At 37.3% G+C, this 19,366-nt stretch overlaps 1 protein-coding gene across 1 annotated transcript in view; it reads left to right on the plus strand.

The window, feature by feature from the left end:
* Positions 1–8,104: 8,104 nt before the first annotated feature.
* Positions 8,105–19,366, plus strand: part of LOC121386256 — a 37,789-nt gene continuing 26,527 nt past the window's right edge. The window contains exon 1 of the mRNA XM_041517099.1: positions 8,105–8,186. The gene's annotated coding sequence lies outside the window, so the exon portion shown is untranslated. The remainder of the gene's footprint in view (positions 8,187–19,366) is intronic.

The following is a 19,366-nucleotide window of genomic DNA, read 5'->3' on the forward strand; positions in this document are numbered from 1 at the left end:
TTAATGTATATGATATAACATTTCTATCAGGAAATATTTAGTCAAAAGTTCATTGCGTTATTTATGCATCTCAGTATATAAATAATCAATGATATATTAATTTATCGAAATGCATAGTTTGACGCAGACGACAAAAATAAATATTATTACAATATATTTTACAATATGCCTTTTAAAAGCGTTAGATATACAACTGTATGTTGGTTTTAATATACAATTCTACACAGATTTCTCGCTATTAACACTTTTTAAAACTACAGAAAGGTGTTCTATTAAAAAAGAAAACATTATAAACATATACACTGTCATCATAAAGCTATCTTCCTATTTTACATCGGCTGAGTAGAAAATAGTATTATGCGTATAAGGTTCTCGTAGTAAATGTCAGACCCTAGGTTTCACCTCATGCTGATGTTTGGATCAACTTGAATCAACGCATTGCCTGATTAACTTTTCCCTCGACATTATTTGTCATTTCCACTCTGCAGGGTTTAGATTATTGGTTTCTTCTTCTTCTTCTTAGTCTGTTTGCGTGCTCCTAAAACCTATTGTACATACTTTCAATTCTGCACATCTAATCATATCAGCTTGTACATCAAATATCAAATTGCCATTGATTCAGCATATCTGATGATTGTTCGTACAAAGAATCAATGGTGTATTCGTTTAGCAAAGTGTATAGCTTGACTTAGTCGAAACATAGAGCCCAGGAAGAAACGACAAACTTTGTTGTGCACTGTGTTCACTACACCATTTGCATACAAGCCCCAAATGGTTGAACCATATAGTAATCCTGGCTCAACGAGACTTGTGCTAACACTGACACCACTTTTTGAAACGTTCAATGTTCGTCAAACCACAAGCCGATATATTTATAGCCGTCAACGTATTATAATATATGTTCATCACAATTAATAAACAATAAACGATTTCAGGCAAGTTTCTTTTCTAAAATGAACCACATTAGTTTGTTCATGGTTTATTGAAAGTTTCCACTTTTTACACCAGTTGTGTTTTACAAATTAAGCATTCGCTGTAGAGATTCACAGTCAGGAGCTAATAGCACAATATTAACAGTGATACACACGTGCCATCAAGTGCAACACCGCAATCCAGTTTTTGTTTTTTTAATCCCTTCTGAATACAAAGTGGGTGAGAGTTTACATCCCCGTTTCACTCCACGTTTAACAAGAAAACTAGATGAATTATATTTGTTTACTGTAAGTAAACATTATGTGTTTTAATATAATGCCTTTATAGAATTATACGTATTGCCACCTACACTAACTTTCAGTAATTTAAACTGCATGATCAAAGGCTTTCCCAAGGTCTATAAAACAGGTATAGTTTGATTTACCAGAAAGTCGTCTAGTATTAACTATACTGTATAACAAATACATGTGATCCACACAACTACGTTTTTTTCTGAACCCATTTGTTCATTAACTAATAGCTGAAATTTCCCCAGCCATTTAGACAGACTATCATTCAAAATATCACGATTACTTATGTCAGACTGTTACTTTCCTTAATGGACTTTTCATATACGGGTCTCATATTTGTTCCGTCTGGAACACTTTATCTATTAGAAATAATTGTAAAACGAAAACGATTCAAAATTACTTTTATACGGCTTTTGGATTTAGGGGCCTACAGTGTCCAGGTGTGATATATTTTATAAACCGGTTAAAACAAGCTGTCAGGCTTCGTCTTTTGGATTTAGGGGCCTACAGTGTCCAGGTGTGATATATTTTATAAACCGGTTAAAACAAGCTGTCAGGCTTCTACAGTGTCCAGGTGTGATATATTTTATAAACCGGTTAAAACAAGCTGTCAGGCTTCTACAATGTCCAGGTGTGATATATTTTATAAACCGGTTAAAACAAGCTGTCGGGCTTCGTCTTTGAGACCATGTTGTACAATACTGGCGCAGTGAAGTGATGCAATCTACTAAACGCTTAACATATAGACTTATTAAAGAAAAGACTTGCCTCGGTAGCGTTGTGGTGGTTTGGGACCTGGCTGTTGTTAGCTTTGGCATGGCGATGGGATATCATGGAGATTCCACCCCTAAGTCCCTTTTCGATGAAGAGGTGCATGTCGATGTCTGTAAGAAGTTCGATGTCATCACGGTTGCATTATATCACGTCACATCCTTCAATCCCGCTGTTCAATAATTACGTCACGCTCTAAAACTCCAAACCTCATTGTTAACAACTACGATAAATTACTTACCTACTTTTAATTACCGATAGATTTCCCCCCACATTTTGTCCAGAAATAAATCTTGAAAAAACTATTATAATGACATAGATTTCACATACTAAATTATAACCATGCCATCTTGGAGAAGAAAAAAAACTTGTCTTTTTTTTGGGGTGTCTTTTTTTGTCTTTTTTTACGTAATACTTTTCAAGAGGGGTGGAAACCTCCAAACAATGCGACGTAATCAATGTACAGCTTACGCGCCTAGGGTATCACTACACAGATGTCATTTGCAATTGAAACCCATGTTAAATTGCCCGACTTCAAACGAAGATTGCCAATAGAACGGGTTTTCGTTGGCACTAACAACATACACCATTGCGATAATACACTATATTAGCATCTATTTTCACTCCAAAATTGCGAACATTTCCGTCTCCGGTTTTTGCTATTTGACCGTATTTGGTTGTAGTACCGGTCCGAACAGGTGATTCATTAAACGATTCACTCTGACTGTCTCTTGCGCTATACACCCATGCCCCAAAACGTCAGTTTACAATATTACAAAATAACATGGGGAAAATATAGCCAGAAGACTTACCATTAAACATACATATTGTTTTAATTCTTCACCATTTCCTAGAAGCGAATATGTGAACCACAATATGTGTCACACTTAGCAACTATAGTGGACCGTGATTAATGAACTCTCACCCGGAAGAGATCTGTGCAGTGAGACCTGGCCTCAGATTACCGTTATCTTCCCACTTGTTCCGTTGAGTGGCACTAATCACCCATAACCCAAGAACCGAACGTCTGTGGGCAAACGCACGCACACACGCACACACAGACACACACATAGAGAGAGACACACACACACACACACACACACACACACAAACTCACACATACATACACAGACACACACACATACACACACACACAAACACACACACAGACACACACACACTGACACACACACACACTGACACACACACACACACACACACACACAAACACACACATACACACACACACAGACACACACACACATACACACACACGGACACCCACACGGACACACACATACACACATACACACACAAACACACACGCACGTACACACACACACACACACACGCGCATACACACACACAAACACACAAACACACACACACAGATACACACAAACACACACACAGATACACACAAACACACACACATATACACACAAACACACACATAGGAGTGCCGCCGTAACGATTGTGACATTGGGGCGCAGGACTAGTGATGTTGAGGGCCATGATGTAACACGAATTTGCTGGGGGGGGGGGGGGGGGGGGGAGGGGGCATGCTCCCCCTGGACATGTCTGAAATGTAGATACTGGGGAACACGATTTTAATGGCTTCTGGACATTATAAATAATATTTGATTGTGATAAAATGTATTTTATATAAAAAGAAATGAAAATTATATGTGTAAAACATTAACGAATTTTTTTTAAATGTAAAAACTAAATGCTCCTTAAAGTTTATAAATGCATTCAGGCCACACCACTGGAAAGCGCTTCTTTCCATGACCCATGTTTGTTTTGTTTTTGTTTGTTTGTTTGTTGTTGTTGGTTTGTTTTTTAATGAGGGTGTGTCTCCAATGATGTCTCAGATATGCCATTTGTGGGGTGTTTTTTGTTTTTGTTTGTTTGTTTGTTGTTGTTGGTTTGTTTTTTAATGAGGATGTGTCTCCAATGATGTCTCAGATATGCCATTTGTGGGGTGTTTTTTGGTTTTGTTTGTTTGTTTGTTGTTGTTGGTTTGTTTTTTAAAGAGGTTGTGTTTCCAATGATGTCTCAGATATGCCATTTGTGGGGTGGGTTTTTTTTTTTTTTTTCATTACTCTAAATTTGCCGAAGTTGAGCACTCTTTTCTCGTGACCACAGCAAAATGCATCGCCTACAGATTTCCTATCCAAGCTGTCCAATCTGTCCTTATGTACATCAGGTGATTTAACCTTTTTTGCGATATACTTGTACGTAGGTATGTTTTTGCTCTTCGCAGGCGGGTTCGACCCCCCCCCCCCCCCCCCCGCTCAAGGCGAAATCAAATTCCATATCCCCCCAGACCCCCCGCCACGGACGATCGCCGTGTATAGAGACTTGGCAAATGAGGGCCGGCTATATACATGGCAAATAATAAAACATATATTATTGCATGACGAAACTAACCGCGAATGCGCTGAAATAAAATAATAAACAGTCGGAACATGAACTCACCATTTATTATTATTATTATTATTATTATTATTATTATTAGGCGCGTGTGCAAATTAGATTGACTTGTTTGCAAAGTGGTGTTTCGGTTTTAATGTATAGCGTAACAAAAAACAACAACAGTGTACTGTTGCATGTTTTGTCGTCCAAAGGTTGGCTAATTATTACTTAACCCAGTTGAATCCAGTTCTACGTGCAGGGACAAGTTCAGCCTACCGTTTGTGCGTGTGCACGCACGTTAATCTTGCATTTTTATAGCCAAAACTCCTCCAGATAAAACACCGCCCATCCACCCCAAAAAGGTAGTAGTAGGTTAATAATAATAATAATAGTAGTAGTAGTAGTAGTAGTAGTAGTAGTAGTAGTAGTAGTAGTAGTAGTAGTAGTAGTAGTAACAGTAGTAGTAGTAACAGTAATAGGAATAATAATAGTGTAATTATTATTATTATTACTATTATTATTATTACCTGTATTATAATGTTGGTAAAATCACGTCGCGGTGGGGTGGGGTGGGTGGGGGCGGTTATTACAAAAAACATTACATAAATTCAGAAGGGGACCCGGGAGTGGTCTCAGCTTTACTAGTAGCCTTTTAAAAAAAAACAATTGTGAGTTTTATTGCCCTTTGCAATTTTGAACATTTGAAATGTGACTGCATACAACAAAATAACCTTTTAGTAATATTTATTTGCGGTAAAATTAACTCTTTTTTTTACAAAATTTACGTAAACAGCCTCAAAACTGCAATCAGTGAAAAATTATTAAGTTCAAGCCGTGTTGTTAGTTTGTGTACTGTCTGTAGTTAGTTTCTCTTTCAGTTAATCTACCTCAGCCGCTGATAATTTGTAACTGTTATTTTATTATTTCTATTTATTTATTTTTTTATTTATTCATCATCATCATCATCATCATCATTATTATTATTATTATTATTATTATTATTATTATTATTATTATTATTATTATTATTATTTATTTATTTATTTATTTATTATAATAAATTGTTTTGTTAGTATTGTAGGGACAATATGACGCTATTCATATATCTATGGAAAACGTACACAAAATGGTCCGCTAAATTCATATACTCCCTCACCCCCTCCCATTTTAAGAAAATGCACTGTTCGTACAATACTTAATATGTATTCCTCCTGTTCCAGATGGTTGGTAATATGGATCAATCAAATACATGTACTTATTTACCGCTTTTTGCTGTGAACATAGCCAGCCCTCGTTAGTGGAGGCTATAGACACGGCCTTCGTATCGTCTAGTTCAGAGTATTATTTTAAAATGTAACAATTCCTATCCCAAGTCAGCTGTTATGGCTCATTTTGAATAATAATGAATTTGACAAGGTGGAAAATGACGGTGTTTGTGATCCAGATGTTTAGAGTGCTTCGCGTACGACTAACGATACATTTACCTATAGATGCAAATGCCTAACTAGTCGGGATTGTCAATGTTTAACATGCTTCTGTTACTAAAATAAATTAATGTATAAGCTTATTATCATTCAGTACATGTTTTTATAATTTTTAAATACTTTTTTTCATTTTTTTTTTCTTCTATTTACCCTACGTCGCAGAGGTGGTCAAGCGTTCTCGTTACACGAGCTTGGTAAATCGTTTTGGCACTGCGGTTATTCGGGAAATGCCAGTCACGTGACTCAAAATAATACGTCACACCTCTGCTCTCCAAATAGCCGTTATTTTTCTCAGAATTATGGACCGTACCCATAATTCAAGTGTGATATGGCGGAACAAGAACAAGAACTTTTATAGATGGTTCAAAAAAGTACTTTTAGGTACAAACCAAATGTATATATTGTCATATAATACCGTGTTGGGTCAATAATTAGGTCAACCGTCTGTGAGAGAGCGCGTTTAAGTAACGTTTTGACATTGGGTTTTTTCACTGTCAACACCATTTCCATTTTAATGATACGGCGGTCGCGAGCCAGTTCGCTCATAATATGGAACTTTATAAACATGTTTCTACACGAAACTATTTTTGTTATAGTTTTCCGATTGATTTTTCCAGCGTCATGTTCCATGATTTTTAAATCGTGTTGATTCCATTCCTAATGGAAACGCTCGAGGATTTCCTGCTAAAATCGAAGACTCGAAGGGATTCCCCGTGTCAAGCATTTTGACAAGAGGCCGTTTCATCCCAATTCGCTAGCCCAATTAATGCCTGAGAAACTTGCCGAGTTATCAGTGCACATTTTTTGTTTTTGTTTTTTTTGATTGGTGCAGATCATGATCCGTCATTTGTTAATTGAAAAAAGTTAAGTTTTCCGTCTATCTTACTCTCAGCGCATGCGCACTCCATATGTGTGTGTTCTTGTCTGCTGCTGTTTGCGAATGTATCATTGTCTCGATTTTATGGGCTCTTATGACTTTGGAATTGATTGTAGATTATGCTAAATGTGTAATATTTGTATTTTTTTGTCTTATAAACGACACGAAGGTGTTTTTGTATATATCTTGCCCTGTAAAAATCTGACATGCGTGGGCTGTACCATTGCTGCTGCTGCAAAGGGTGGACGAGTGGCGTGTTTTGTCCATTTCGTGGGCCTATACCACAAACAGTAATACACAAAAGAAAACATTATGTACAGATTAAAAAGCCCCTGTTACACAAACACTCAACTCCGAGTGTCAACGTGCAGCAGTATTGTACTGTACAGCACAGGTAAATATTGTATAAATACACCCCTTCTCTGCAATGGTCTAGTCCGGCTCGTCGCAGACAGATACCTAGTCTATATTTACATGGATCAATCGTCATAAATCTAAACATAGACCGCCACGCTTGCAAACTTCGTGTAATGCGATTTCTTCGTCACACTCGTTTCCATTTACAGCGTTTTGTAGCACAACTAGGACGTTCCTGTAGGTCTTGTATCTGTCCTTCTCAAACCGGCTCTTAATACAGTTCATAACAATGTCAAATGCCTCGAAGTATTTTTGGCGATAGAATTCCTTCTCAGTTAAATGAAACTCGGGAGTGGCATCACCTGTATCAAGCCGTTTTTGGTCCTAAATGACTATTTAGCATATCATGGCAGACGTATCGGATAGGGATATCAATTATGTAGATCTATATACAAATCTAATATTAATCTATAATTACAAAACTGATTTGGACCCGGACCGTTTGGCAATACAAATACAATGTTGTAAAGTGGGAAAATTCTTGGGACGGTGATCTCAACTGGTCAAATTATTGGAGCGCACGCACGCACACTCACACACACACACACACGTTTATCTACTCCCCTAACCCCAACATACACGCGTATTTATACAGCGTATTTAATTTGTCTCTCTTGCACTCGCTTTTAGGTTTCACCTAGTTAATATTAAAATTGAATAGTAAAAAAAAAAAAGTTTGATTTGGGACGGGGTGTGGACTCCGTGACCCCCCACCCCAACCCCCTCCCCCCCCCCCCCACTCCCGCTACGTCACTGCCGCTGGAGCGCATTGATTAATTAAATTAGTCTACAGAGCTCGTCTCGAGGTAGCAGCTTAAATTCATATTAATTACTTATAATAAAACTGACCGCCGATCTACATTTAACTTCCCCAGCCTCGTTTTGACCTCTTCCGACAGGAGTCGCTGCGGGCTCCGCGATCTTGCATGGATCAGTTCCAGTGATGACGTGATTTGACCACTGCTCATGACGTATACTCCGGCAGCCATATTGAAAGTGAGTAATGTTATTTTCAGTTACATAAAACCAAAGTAAGAGTGGATAAATAGTGTTTGGATACGAATCTAAGGTGTTACCCAGATGTGAGCTCTGTCGACAGATGACTATTCATTATTTATGATTCGCTCATTAGTATATATATTCACTTTATAACATTGTGGTTCTTCACTCCAACGTCAACGAGTTTATGCCGGACGGTACAAAGGGTAAAATTACGTGCACTAAAATCTTGGAAATTAATGGCTATGTTTTTACAATTTCTAAACAGATGATATTAAAATATTTTCTGTATAAACTTTGTCAAAATACATGGAGTGCTTTATCAGAGTACCCACGGGACAGGGAATTTGTATTTATTATTATTATTATTATTATTATTTTTTTTTAAATTCCCTGCAAGGAAAATTCAGGGAATCTGAAATGTTGGTCTGATTCAGGGAACATACAGGGAATTTTATTTGGGTGTAATGGAATCTGTAAAAAAATGTCAGGGAATTTTGTTGAGTCCTATTGTATATACATTGATATGTAGGCCCCTATAAAACATCATGTAAAACTACTCTCCTACCTTTAATTGCCGTTAGATTTCCTCCAAAGTTTGTCGAAACACAAATCTTGAAAAACCCATTACAATGACACGGATTCCACATACCAGATGATAACCATGTCACCTATATCGACTTCGCTGAGAGCGCATAGGGAAAAAAGCATGTAATTTTGTATCAGCTGCCATTTTGACTTTTTATGGAATATTCTTCAAGAGGGGTGAAAGGATAGGACTTAATCTAACAACGTCATAACATGTTATGATATAAAAGCAAACATGATGACGTCATATTATTATTTTTTTATATTATTATTATTATTATTATTTTAATGATACCACTAGAGATCATCGATTTCGTATTAATTGTGTCACATACTTTGGAGGCTTTCACCCCTCTTGAAGAGTATTCCATAAACAAGCAACATGGCAGACGGCAGAAAACTGCATGTATTTTTCCCTATGCAATCTCAGCAAAGACAATATCGGCGACATCGTTACAGTCTCGTGTGTGAAATCTCTATATTTGTAGAGGGTGTTTTACGATTTGTGTCTGGACAAACTAAGGAGGAAATCTAACGGCAATTAAAGTTAGGAGAGTAATTTTTTGTAGTTGTTAACAATTTGGTTCGGACAATAACATATTTGTGTTTTGGATTCCTATGTCTTTTCATGAGGGTATTGAATGATAGCTACTGGTGATTTCTACTTTATGTGTAAAACTATATATATTTTTTTTTTTTTTTTTTTTTTGAGAAATCAACTGGTCACCATATCAAATTGTACCACCAAGGAACATGTCGTGTTTGTTATGATCTGCATATTATAGCACCCAAAACACTAATCTCGATTGAGATTCAAAACTTCTAATGCAAAGTGACTCATATAAGATGCAAGTCAAAACATACAATTTCACTATAAAAAATGGACCGACAATAAAGGTGGAATGCACACAATAATAATAACAATCTTTAGAACAGATTATAGGATGGTATTCAGCCATTTAAAAACGTCAGAAGGATTAAAAGCTTGGAAATTTACTAATCTTGCCATTGTCAGATATGTAAAAAAAAAACAATCATGTTGGAGGAACATATATTTGCCGACAACAGGTGTTTGGATTTTTACGAACGTTCGATATTAGTGTCAGAATCCGTCCTGTAAAATTTCCAGTGCTGATTTATTTACTCGCCGTCGAGATTCAAACGACGACAGTAGAAGTTTTGAATCTCAATCGAGATTACCAAAACACTAGATACGATAACGTAGCGCTGACATCGACACGATGTTCAGCGCTACGAGATGAGGAAACACTTACTCGATATTGTTGATATATATTAAATTAATTGTTGTTGCAAATATAATTAATACAATGCAGATTAACAAATATCAAGACTAAAAGCGTTCTTCGGCAGCCATGACAGATAATACGAGAATCTCGTGAGAATGTGAAATATCCATACATGAAAATATATAATCTACTAGAGTAAGTTTTGTTTTATGGTATATTTGACGAAATGTATTTTTTAATTTCTTTTATCTTTTAAAACTTAAACTTAATAGTTTGTCTAAAATTATGAAAAATAAAAACATACCGACATTTAAACTGCATTGTCTGCTCTCGGAACTTTTTTGATCGAGGTCAAGGTAAGTAGACCAGTTTTTATTTCAATTTGGCGAAGCATTGTAATAATATAGATAATTTTTATTATTATTATTTTTTTTTTTTTGCATGACGTCACTTTACATCTCTTTACAAGAACAATAAACTGGGTGAATGACGTTTCCGTTTTAAGAACGCTGGAAATATTTCAACGCAAAATTGCTATAGAATTGTTTTTTGTTTTTGTTTTTTTTAACATTACTAATGCACTTCACTCTGAAGAAAATCTTGTGATTAAAAAACCCGTATTATTTACGAAATATGGATTTCAAGTACATTACTGTAGGATATTTATTGTGTACAAAGCCAAAATAAGGGTGCGAAAAGTGACCGTCGTCATGTCATGTCATAGGGTTTTACGTGCACATTCAGAACAAGCTGTTGCAGCGCACGCCTGTCGTGGGCACAAGAGCCGGCCAACGCCGGCTCCTCCGTCCATGACAGGAAAGGTGGGGGGAGGGGAGAGGAGGGACCGCCTGCACTGGCAGGTGCAGAGGAGCACCAGCAGCCCGATCAAATCGGTAGCAGGCGGGTGGTGGTGGTGGTGTGCTATGGAATTTGAATGGAGTAGTTAAATGCCAAAGAGAAAAGGGTGCGCAATTTTGATTGAGGGAATTTGGCGCAGTTTTGTGTTAATGTTGTACTTATTGTCTTAAGTCCCTATTCTAGTGAATTCAACGGCCATTCATGACCATCCATCCCCCTCCGTCCTGGTATAGCGATGAATACAATGACGGAGGGGGAGTTAAACTAGCCTAGCTATCTAATTTGAAGGGTTAAACCCTTGTAGTGTAGGTATTGGTTTAAAAGCCTAGTGCTTGGCATGCTTAACTTTATTACCAATGCAATAAAACGAAACTAACGGTGGCAAGTAGCAATTGTATACATATACGCACCAATCTAGGTACTTAGTTTGAAGAATTTTGATTCCCGCCCCCTAAATATAGGATTTTAATAGGCTTACTTGGTTTGTCTTCAGGCTATCTGGATAGTTGGGTATCGTTTTTTCTGCATTTCTTTGCTTCTGGAACCCTAGTTGACTTACCTTAGTTAGCTAGGATGGAATGCATCAGTAATAATAAAAAGTTAGGTGTAGTGGGGTTCTTGATCCGTGATTGGCTGGATTGGACCAATGAGAGTGCTGCAAAAAAATAGGCGATAATTAGTGGCGTCCTATCTTGGTTGATTATCTAACGATGTTGATGGACTGGTTAATTAGCCAATTGGGTTACTGCGACTTCGATCCTGTCTTAGTGAGAAAGAAATGAAAAGAAAAGAAAAAAACAACAACCCAACAACCAACTAATGTGTCGTTAGCGGGTGGTGTATGCCAGTTGTCAATCACGAGCTTCAGAACATGAACATATTTACAGTATAATAATATGGTTATCGTGGCTAGGTCTGGATGGCATTGGCATATCTAGTGGTTATTAATCACTCGCTACCGTCCCGCCGTTAATCCCCAGGTTGGAGTGCCTGGTCAAGTGCTTAAGGTCGCTCTTCCATCCAAGGGATGTACAGGCGGGTGGTTTTGAGTAATTGTTAATTTATATTGCTAAATTTATGCCAGCTAATTTGGATAAGTATATGCTTTTACTTTTGTCGTTTCACCGTTCTCCCCCCCCCCCCCCCCCCCCCCCCGGGGTTGGAATACGTGGTCTGTTCGAGTGCGTAGGGTGGATGTTCCACCAAGGGGGTCACAAATGTCACGATTCAAGCATTGTCATATGTTAATGTTAATGTTAATGGTTATTAAATCATTCGCTATCATCCCGCCGTTGATCCCCGGGTTGGAGTGCTTGTTTGGTCGAGCGCTTACGGTCGCTCTTCCGTCCGAGAGATGTACAGGCGGGTGGTTTTGAGTAATTGTTAATTTATTGCTGAATTTGTGCCAGCTAATTTGACTAGGTATATGCTTTTAAGTGACCGTCGTCGACCGTAGTTGTTTTTAAAGTACTTATAGTGCTGGCCGTTTGCTAGTAGTGTAGTGGTAGAATGTCATTTTAATATTAGTGTGTATTTTGTGCCTTATTGTAGTGGCTTATCTCAGATCTGAGATGAAGAACTGTAAATAATATTAACGTTGTGCTAGTAGTGTAGTCTTGGACTTTAATTAATCAATTTATTGTTATTATTAGCACTGTATTACTATTAGTGATCGCCAAATATTCTTTATGAGCTCATCTCGGACAGTATATGGTTTTAAAATACCAAAAGTTAATAACTAATTTTATGTATGTAAAAAAACAAATATATATTACTCGACGCAGTTTCTGGGGTGCTCCGAAGAAAACTACTTACAACCAACATGGCAGTCAAGGGATAAGAATAGCCAGACGATATTGTACATTGCGAATTTTAAGGGCTTACCAATACATAAGACATCTTTATGGCGCCTGATGCGTTTCAGTCGTGAAGAAACCTCAATATGTATACAACTACAACTTTATTTGAACAAAACGTGCGATAATATTGGCGGGAAACGTGCCGCTGTGATCTGTGGCGGCGCTCCTACGAAGAAATGGCATCCATATCCCGTAACGGTAACCGAGACGTAGGCGAAAGTTTCCGTTACAATACCGTAACTACCAAAACACTAGAAGTAAAAACGGAAATAACCGATCATTGCTCCAGAGCTTATTCTATGTATATCAGAAATGTTGGTTCATAATGACATCACATTTTGTTATGTCAAACTAAAGTCCCAACCAAAATGTCAACAACTACGAAAAATTGCTTCCCACCTTTATTTATCGTTAGATTTTAGCCACATTTTGTCCAGACAGAAATCTTGAAGAAAAACCCCATTACAGTGACACAGATTCCACATACCAGATGATAACCGTGTCACTTATGTCGACTTCGCTGAGATCGCATAGGGCAAAACGCATGCAATTTTGTGCCGGCTGCCATTTTGACTTGTTATGGAATATTCTCCAAGAGGGGTGAACGGATATAACTTAATCTAACAACGTCATAACATGTTATAAAAGCAAAAGTGATGACGTCATATTAATTTTATTATTATTATTATTTAATGATACCACTAGAGATAATTGATTTTTTATTAATTATGTCACATACTTTGGAGGCTTTCACCCCTGTTAAAGAATATTCCATAAAAAAAAAGATAAAAAAAGGCAGATGGCAGAAAAGTGCATGCATTTTTCCCTATGCTATCCAGTGGTTGCAAAACAAGGCGTCGCGCGTAGCATGCGACGTTTACTACCCTCATTTCCGACGTCTATTTTCGCCACAGTTGCTCAGACTCCAGTTCATATTTGCTTGGTTGTTGTCTGAATGTATAGCTCGGCTTCGATGGGTTAATTTCTTCAGGAAAACTTTGAGTTTTCCACGAATACAGGGTTGAAAATTAGCATGAAAACCAAGGTAGCCAGCAGGGCCAGTTGAAAAAAAATCTTACTGCCCTTCTCAAATTCAACTAGCCCTCCAATTATCACATTGGAATTTAACTGCAAACGTAAAGTTATAGTGGGTTTTGTTGTTGTTGTTGAATAATAACCATTTGCGTAAAAAAAAAAAAAAGCCCATGAATTGACGTGTTAACTTTATAATGAATAAGGTAAACATTGATATAAAAACATGTTAAGTTTTTAACCCATACCAACTCAAATTAAAAACAAATTGAAAAAGAAATCCAGTATAAATAAGCATGTTTCTTTACAAAGTACCATTAAATTAAACATATTGAATCTCATTTTCAATACAGAATAAATGTAGCACTGCGCGTGCTTTAGTGAACTAGTCTGGGAGTGGCAGTTCTCTTTGTGGCGATGCAAGAGGGATGGACTAAACTTTGTGGCGATACAAGAGAGGTGAATTTCCCAGCAAATGATTTCTTCAGGAGTGGCTGTTTTCCTAGATAGAGATTCATGGATCTCTACCGTTTTGCGAAATTGTCCATTCGACTCTGCTTTGTGCAGAGATACGGCCCTGATCATATATTACGGTTGTGTCATTCAGATTACCTGGGATATTCCATCAACTGCCTTAAAACGTGTATGACATAAAACAAAACAAAAAAGTTAACCTATGCAGTTTGGTAATTTGTAAAGCATTTGTTTTAATTCACACTGCAATTTTACACCCAATAAAATCTTATTTGAGACGGTATGGGTTTAAAACTTAAATTAATATGTTTTTATATGAATGTTATCTTTATTCATTATGTTGGCGCTGTCAAAATATAGAACCTGTACTAGGTCTTCTGCTTCCAGATCTGTAGTTCGCGCCAACACAGACGCGGTGTGTTTAATCGCATTCGATTCAGTATCAGTGTTTTTCTCTTTGTTTTTTTAACTAGTACCATACTCGTCAGACACTAAAATCGATGGTCGCCCAATGGACTACCTTTGTAAAATTCCTAGTCGCCCTTAGCCAATAAAGGTCGCCACGGGCGACCGGGCGACCGCTAATGTTCAACCCTGCGAATACAGTGTCCATTACTGCTCATTGCCTTTGTTTTAAAAATATATTTTGTTTTGATTCATGTGCACAGTAGAACCAGTGATTTTTCCGCGATCGCGGAAAACGGACGGAATTCCCATTGTGAAACGGAATTTACATTTGGAAACGGAATTACGATTTTCCGCGAAGTTAGAGTTACATTATCTGGTTACCATAGTATAACATCATGTACAAATGTGAAATACAAGCTCAAATGCACTTTTTAAAAAGTCATGTGTGTTCGCTATGAACGGATATCGTCAAACGTATACGCTTGATTCGCCGCCTGTGCTGCCATAGCTCGGCAAAACACAAACGACAGCCTGTTGTCAGTTTCAGTTAACACGTGCGTTTGACAATTTCAAATTGTAGGGTTCGTCTCAAAACATTAAAAGAGAAATCTTGCGCTGTACGAGTCGTTAGTTAAAACCGGTTTGATCTTGACAACGTATTATCGACAGTCGTACCTTCCTATTTCAAAATTGATATTTTATAGTGTTAGTAGAACTTTCAAAGTTTAGTTTGTATACTAGGAACACATTAATCATGTATACATTCTTAAAATAAATTATACTAAAATAGACAATGAACGTTTTCACTTCTTAATTTTACGTGTTAAAAACGACAAATTCAAATAAATATTATTTCGTTTGGAAAGGGTAAAGTTAGGGGGGGGGGGGTTAACGACATCAAAGATAAAGCATATTGATTTAATAATCATCCGACCCCATACAACCGTAAATAAAATGTGTTGAGTGCGTCGTTAAATAAAACATATCCTATCCTTCCTTCCATCTGCTGTTGGATGTCTAACATTTGGTAATTTTGCTATAATCTCAGAGAGGAATCGGGTGCATGTGCAGGGGGAGGGTATTGGAGGTCGAAACCCTTACTTGCCCAAGCTTAAACAAAATTGAAATGTATTTTTTTTTTTTTTTTGGGGGGGGGGGGGAGCATAGCCCCATATAAACTTCGTTCAACACAGTCTATAACCCCAACCCCGCTGAAATCCCTGCACACACGCCTTGGAAACCCGCTACATTTTTTGTTTTTTAGCAAGGGATCGTTTATATGTACCATACCAAAGACAGGATATCACATACCATGGTATTTTATATACCCGCCGATGAGTATCGATCCTAGACTGACCGCGCATTTCCAAAAAATACCTTTTTAGTTCTAAGTAATGAATAAAAATAACATAGTCGAAAAATGTTACGTACATCGAACACAGTATCCTCTTCCTCTACCACTAGAGCGTTACGTAATTAGTAACACCCCCTTACCTGTAAACCGAATGACCATTTCGGGAACCACCAGTCAAAATATGCACACGTTTAGCCAAAAAACCGCTGGCTGAACGTTGCAATGTAACTTTATTTCCGCAGTGTCACGCGCACACTTCAATTTGCAGACGACGTTAGATTGTCAAAGAGATGATAAAATAAATGTTTACGTTTTGTGAACCCTAAGCCTCGTTGAATAATTGTTGGACAATGTAGCCTTTGCTCCAGATGTGATTTTCGCTACTAATATGTAGGCTTACTTTGATTTAATGAGGAATAGCGACGCATGTCGACACCAGTCACTGAGTCAACTTTCGGGCCCTTTAATTTGTCACAACTTGTGTTAGTTCAATTGTTAATTGCATATTGTAGTCTGAAACGGAAATGAAACGGAATTTAGAAAAACATGAAACAGAAAATAGCTTCTTTGTTTCTCTTTTTTTAAAAACGGAAAACCACTGAATCATACTTGTTCTATTCTTGGGCCAACAATTTCACCAACTATGTACATTACAAGTGGACCACATTGCACACTTCTGTGGTAACAGACTCCGGCCCGTAGAGCCCCTCCCGTGTGCCCCATTACTGAGTGTCTGTAGCTCTCGATAAACCCCCAACTCCTACTCTGTCAGTTCCAACGCCTACTAGTACTTCGTTTTGCAACCGCTGCTATCTCGGCGAAGTCGATACTGACGACATCGTTACAGTCTCAATGTGGAATCTGTCACTGTAATGTTTTTTTTTTTTTTTTTCACAATTTGTGTCTGGACAAAATTTGGGGGAAATGTAACGGTACTTAAAGTTAGGAGATTAATTTATTGTAGTTGTTAACAATTTGGTTCGGACTTTAATGCATTGTTAACAGTGAAATGGTGAGTCTTAGATCTGTTTTACTAACGTTTCTGTATGCATAATCATCTTCAATGTGGAGACTTATCTTTGTGATAATTAAATCTAAAACAAAAAAAGCTGAACAAAAATAACTAGTTTTACTTCTCCACAGCTGACCGGCCTCGGTGGCGTCGTGGCAGGCCACCGGTCTACAGGCTGGTAGGTACAGGGTTCAGATCCCAGTCGAGGCATGGGAATTTTATATATGGTTTGATCTAACCTTGTTATTATAAGGGTCGTTACACAGAAACACGTCCAAGTAAACTTAATATATAGGATGTAAATACTAATTAGATGTCACAATAAGCATCTGCTGCAATAATATCCTTCAAAAAAATATTTGAGGTGCTGAGTCTAAACTTTATAAATGTCAAATGTCTAGTGACAAATAAAACTGTGTGAATTATATTTTGTAACGTTACAAAACAGGTGTTACCTGTGGCCCTAATCCTCAAAGGATTTCAATATTGGTAACATATTTGAATTCCCCTGTTCATAAACTCCCCTTCCGCCAAGTTTTGCAATTCTAAACGCACTGACAAATATTTTACAATGTTTTTAATATAGTCACCCTTTAGAAATTCTATAAAAATATAACTGTCGTGGAAATGGGGGTAGGGTTATAAAACGGGTAGATAGACATAAAAAGCTGTGAGTCCTGCAATGCTATCATAATTTTTTTATGCCTAGGGATGTAGACCTTGACAAAAAATCACTAAGAGCATTCGTCCCGTCCCCCCCCCCCCCCCCCCCCCCCTCCCAACACACACTAATCCTTGCCTCATGACAGATGGTATTAGATGTATTAGGTGACAAGACTTAACTGCAGTAACGTGACTGTGTCTGAAACGTTCGATAATTGTTGTATGATGTGATCCAGATACGGTATACTATACTATGCTATAGGCAGGTTTCTTCTGTAATATCCCTCTGGGTCCAGGGTAGGCGCATTGCGGCGACGTTGTTGTACATAACAGCTTCTCGGAACTGTTGGACCGACAGAAATGCTATTAGCCAATTTAACAGCTTTGTTGCACCAATGTTTGCTGAATTTGTTGACATCGTCACGCACACTTTGAAGTGTGTTCTGAACGGACATAATATGTCGATAGGCTTTCACGATGTCAACTGATCTGCCCTGAAGACACACGGTCAAGATTAGTGTGTATGCCATACATGACATTGTCACAATGAGTGTAATGATGAATTTGAATTGTGTCATTGCAAGGAAATAACAACCAGCATCATTGATTGTGACAAGATTCCAATCCTTCGGTGAAGTTCTCATCTCGTCTAAGCAACTAATAATAGCCGAGTATAGTTCTGTTATTATTTCAAATGCATCGTGCCTTTCAACCAATCGAGTTAGGCAAAGTTAGGCACTGGTGTGGCATGTTTGTTTATTTTTTTTTTTTTTTTTTTTTTCAAAGCGGGGAAAACTGTTTCCGAACGAGTAACTGTTGTCAGCAATTGCCGACAATTAGCGAACGTGAAAATACGGCTTACGACATATAGCAAAGTGTCTGATATGAAAAATTATACATCGTCGTAAATTTGACCCTTTACTTTGTTTAGTGGATTATGAATTATAATTAAACAAAAAAAAGGACACATCAAAGGACAGTGTGTGTGTGTGTGGGGGGGGGGGGGGGGGGGGGGGTGGGGGTACGGAAATATGTGAAGTGCTATTGCATTTTTTTATTTTATTTTATTATTATTTATTTATTTTTTACATTACCAATACACCTGAATGTGTTTGAACAATATTTTCTTATTAAAAACTTTAATAACGTTTTCGAAATATGGATTTCAAGTGAAATTACGGTGAAATGTTATATGTATTGTGTATGAAGAATGACTGTCTTCGAGCTTAATTTGTAAAACGTTCCATTCTTCGCCGTTTAATTCCGGGATGTTTTTTTTTTGGTGTGTTTTTTTCAGAATAAAATGTTGTTTTGCTATATTTTTGCAAAATAGTCTAAGTAGACCAAAAAAACAAAACAACAACAACCCCCGCAAAAAAGGTAATAAATAAACTGAACAAATATTAAAATGTCCGGTTTCAGGATATTTATGTAAATAAATTCTGGATTACAATATGGAAAGTATTTTATTGTTATGGTCCATTTGTTTTGGGTCAATAGCAATAACCAAACAGTTTGTTCTGTTATGCTCCAAAGATTTAATTAAATATCACATTGCAAAAGAAGTTCTGCAGTCTCTTTAGAATAACCAACAATGAAAAGAAAATTAATATTTGTATTACAACACCTCAGCACATTTTAAATTTGGTATTCAACATCAGTGTTTCAGTAAAACAACATTC

Source organism: Gigantopelta aegis, chromosome 12, assembly GCF_016097555.1.
Source record: "Gigantopelta aegis isolate Gae_Host chromosome 12, Gae_host_genome, whole genome shotgun sequence".
NCBI lineage: Eukaryota > Metazoa > Mollusca > Gastropoda > Neomphalida > Peltospiridae > Gigantopelta > Gigantopelta aegis.